Genomic DNA, 4,502 nt, shown 5'->3' with positions numbered 1-4,502 from the left:
GGCTGCATCGGGCAGCAATTGGAGGGGCTTGGGGGTGATGCAGGGGGTTGGACTGGGTGGGGAAGCCATCGGGGGATGAGGGAGCTGGCAGGGTTGGTGGGGGTTCCCCCATGGTCCCCTCCCTACTCCTCCAGCCCCCTTACCCTCTACTTACTGGCAGGAGCCCAGGCCCAGCTCCCAGGGCAAGGGGCAACTGGGGCAAGGGCCAGCCATAGAGACACTCTGGCTAGCTATCCAGGGCTGCTAATTTGCAGCATGGGGAACATTTTTTTCATTTGCACATGTGCCTCTTGCAACTTCTCAAAGGGCTTTGAGATGCTTGAAGAGGCACATGTGCGTTCATCTAGATGCAACCATACAGTATAACCTCATAAATCTGGAATGCTCAGGACTGAGCACTTGCCAGAAATTTGAAAATGCTGGATCTTTTAAACCAGTGAGGTGGCTGGTTGCGGAGCAGGGGGCATGGAGGCGGTGGTAGTGAAAACTGGTTCTGGAGTAGTGGCTGCACATGGATTGGCAGCACATGGTGGTGAGTGGTGGCAGCAGCCACCTTGTGCAAGATTCCTGCTCCATGTCTGGGAGGGCAGGCAGGGGCAGTGGCTGGTCCTGGAGCAGTGGAGGGAAGTGCTGGATTTTTGATAATTCTGGATTTATGAGGTTATACTGCAATAGTCTTTTTAGATCTCAGAAATAGAAACAAACTTATGATACAATAGGAAAATACAAGTACAGAACATGCATAGAGTCACCCTTTTGTCTTTGAATCCCTAGTCTTTTTAGGGTCTAACACTTCATAATACCCTAAAGTAACATTCTTCAATCTTTCCTACCTCTGCAGCAGTCTAGTTTTTACTTATCCATAAAATTAAATTGGAAAATTATGGAAAGCTCTAAACCACAAACATAATGCCCTAGCCTATAGTTCAATAATTCTCAACCCAGGGTGCCATAGTACTCTAGAGTGCCTGGAGATCATTTTAATTGTTGTGTGGGGTGCTCTTCAAAGTTAGCACTGCTAGGTGTATAAACATGATTCACAAGGTAAACACAGATACTTCTAACAGGAATCCAGGGTATCAAAAACATTCTTTTTGTTGTGGTCTTTGTGAGTTCTTTGAAACAGAAGAATTCCTCTGTTAATTTTATGTAGTAAAAAAAAAAAGTGAAAACTAAGAGCTGGTATTTTCCAAGGTGTTATCTCATGTCTATTGAGGGGTTCCTCAAATGTTACAAGGATGAAAACCACTGCTACCGTTCATGTGTATAATATCATAAATTTGTGCTTTAGAAATCACTGAGTTTATCTATATGAGATGCTCTACCACACAGTAGAATAATTGACTGTACAGTAAAGTATCACCATCTACATGTGCAGATGGTTGCTGCACAGTAAATTAATGCACAGTGCTTTACTGTGCTTTAGTTACTGTGCAAATTTACTCTTAGTCAGTCTCACTACCAGGAGGCCCCAGGGCTGGTGTAGCAATTTTCCCTTTAAAATGCTGTGGTGACCTGGGAGCCCTGGGCCACCTGCAGCCAACCTCTGGCCACCAGGTCCCACTGCAGTGGCCCTGGGCCAGCCACAGCAGCTTGCCTGAACTCCAGTGTTGTCTCCCTGCTCAGCCCTACCACATACCTGCCTATCTTGTACCATGTCCTTGTGTTTGATGCTGCAGGCACCTGCCTAAGTTCACCAGTACCCACACTGTTGTATGTAGCCCCAGAGGGCCATTGAAACACCCACAGTGGCATTGTCCCCGATGCCACACACTGCCTCTGTAGGTCAAAACTCATCCCAGGAAGAGATAGCAGACCACATAGCCAATTCACTTGGAATGAGTACTCCAAAATCCATATCTATGAGAGCCTGTTGGGCCATATGTGGGAGTGCAGGCTCAACTGGTTGGTGCACCAGTCCTGCAAAGTTCAAGGCCCTGCAAGTGCAGTGGCTCAGCATCACCAACCATAACCACCAGTTGGGAGCTGCCTGCAGGTCTGTGCTCTTTACATGGCAGCAAGATCAGTTCCTCACACCCCAGGACCCTGGCCAGAGCCATACCATGTATTCCAGCATGTGTGGCCTGCCCAAGCCTCTGCTCTGTGTTGACAGTGGCAACAAGGTGTCAGTGGGAGAGGTCCCCTTGGGGTGCCAGAAGCTTATCCCACCATGGTTCCTGCCCCCAGAGTCATCCAGCAGCCTGAGCCAGTGCCTGCCCCACCAGCTCTGGATGCTCAGAGCTGGTGGGGCAGGAGGCCAGTCCAGACCTGGCAACACCAGCCCTCAGCAGCTCAAGCTTCACCCCATAGGGGGAACCTGCCTTCCCACCCAGGCACCATGCCTCTGTGCCCCAGGATACCACCAAAACCTGTACATCATTACCTCCAGTGGGGCCACTAGGAACACCTGCCATGCCTACCCAGTAAGCCCCACACTGTGTAGGGAGGGCTTCCCATCCCCGCCCCTGCCCCTGTCCTTGCCCCTGCCCCTGCCCCTGATCCCTGCCCAGCCTGGTTGAGCTTCCCCTGGCCCCTGGATGCACAGAGGCAGGAAGCAGTGCAAAACTGTATTGAGCAGCCTATGTTCCCTCAGCTAGGCAGGCACAGGCCTCTCATGTGGAGAAATGTGTCAATGCTGGTGGCAATTTTGTCCTTGGCTGTGGTGGGGGGGAGGGACATGTAGAATAGGCATAGGTACCCCTCCAGGTGAATGTTGCAGGGAAGCATGAGCTTGTCTACTGCACTGTGAAAGCACAGGGTCCCATGGTAGGCTTTCAGGTGTGCCTGGGGTACCATGGCAATCAGCAGCAGCAGCAGGGCATAGTGAGTTGTGTACACCTTGGTCCATGCAAACAGCTCCTTGTGTTGTGTCCAGGACACTCATCAGGGGCATGCTCAGGGTGCAGGGCATGCACAAGGGGGGAAGCCGCAGGGTGCCTCTCCAGAGAGGCCCACTGGAGGGAGGACAGGTGTGCCAACAGTTCTGTAACCCAGATGGCCAGGATTCCCATGCCCCCCTGAGCCTGGGTGCCATCGGCCTGGTGGCAATGGAGAAGCCCACCTGGTCCTCAGGAGGAGAAGGTCTGGAGCTGTGGCAGCAGGTGCTGCCAGGAGCCAGATGTGTCCCAGCCTGGGAAGGGGGCGGGGAAGGAAGGCTGCCTGTAGCAAGCACCCAGTGGCCCACCTGCTTCTGTGGAGTGAGCAGAGATGGAGAGCTCATCCGGCAGACACCTGTGCCAGGTCCTGCCTGGCTGACTTGCCATGGTCCCTGGGCACTTGTGCATGCATGACCCCAGATTTGATGCCAGGCAATGCACAGCCACCTGCTATTGTGCATGTTAACTCATAAATGCTGCAAACTCTCACAAACAGCTTCTTTCTCCTTTCTCTGCAGGTCAAGAAGCTGCATGCAGGGAAGAGGCACAAGCTGCACATGGGGATGTACTATCAGGATCACTGCCAGCCTTGGCCAGGATCCTGCATATGTGTTGGCTCCAGCAGTGGTAGAACCAGGACCGTACCCAGCTGCTGGATTGGCTGGTCACCAAGGCAGAGGAGTGGCTGGCTGACTCACAGGCCTGGTAGGTGGATGACATTGCATGTGAGTGGTGAGGAACCTAGAGAGGGACCAGGCAGACCAGATGTTCAGAAACAGTCTCCTGGCTCTTGAGGAAAGGCACTTCACCCTCCTTGAGAGGATGGTGGAGGCCCAGAAATGCAGACTGCCATGGTGGCCAGGACAGTGGAGGCCACAGAGGAGGGCCACTGGGTGCTGGACACTATGCTGGCCCTGGTGATCACCTTCATCCTACCCATTGCCCTCCCACCCAGCTGTAAGCCTCCCAGTGGGTTTAGGCTGAGGTGCAACAGTGGCTAGGTCTCCCTACCCTGGCATCCACCCCAGGGTCCCCATCAGCAAGCCCCCTGTCCCCACCTGGGTCCACCTCTGCTGCTAGCCCTGGCTCGATGTGGCTCCAGAGCAGGAGCTGCTTATAGTGGGGCCAGTGAAGGCCCTGCTGGCCCTGGTTGCTGGCTGCAGGAAGGAGATTCAGCCCCAGCAGCAGAGCAGCAGCCATCCTTACCCCTGGGTGAGTCTCCCACCCACCAACATTGCCATGGTATGCACACACATGTTGATGCAACCAGAGGTTGGGGTGCTGGGCACCTGTCCCTGGGTTCCACCCCTAGGCATGCCACCCCACTGCCCAACCCAAGGAGGGTATATAGAGCACTTTACATAGTCTGCAGGAGGCAGAGGGTACTTTACTGGTGGTTGGTGGGGTGGTTGGTTGAGAGGCTCTGTGGGTTGGTGGGGGGATGGCTGGCTCTGTTAGGAAGGGAGGTGGGGATGGGGACTGTTGTGGGGGTGGGAGAGGGGAAGGGCTGTAATTTTTGAGAGGGTAATAAAGTGCTTTTCTGAAAACTGCAGTGAGCATGACATTGGGGGTATGCAGTGGGGCAGAGGTCTGGGTCTGGCAATCCAGGTGGCCTACAGTGGGGTG

Source organism: Gavialis gangeticus, unplaced genomic scaffold, assembly GCF_001723915.1.
Source record: "Gavialis gangeticus isolate Ggan-Ray unplaced genomic scaffold, GavGan_comp1, whole genome shotgun sequence".
Classification (NCBI taxonomy): Eukaryota; Metazoa; Chordata; order Crocodylia; family Gavialidae; genus Gavialis; species Gavialis gangeticus.
Note: the sequence above shows the minus strand (reverse complement) of the source record.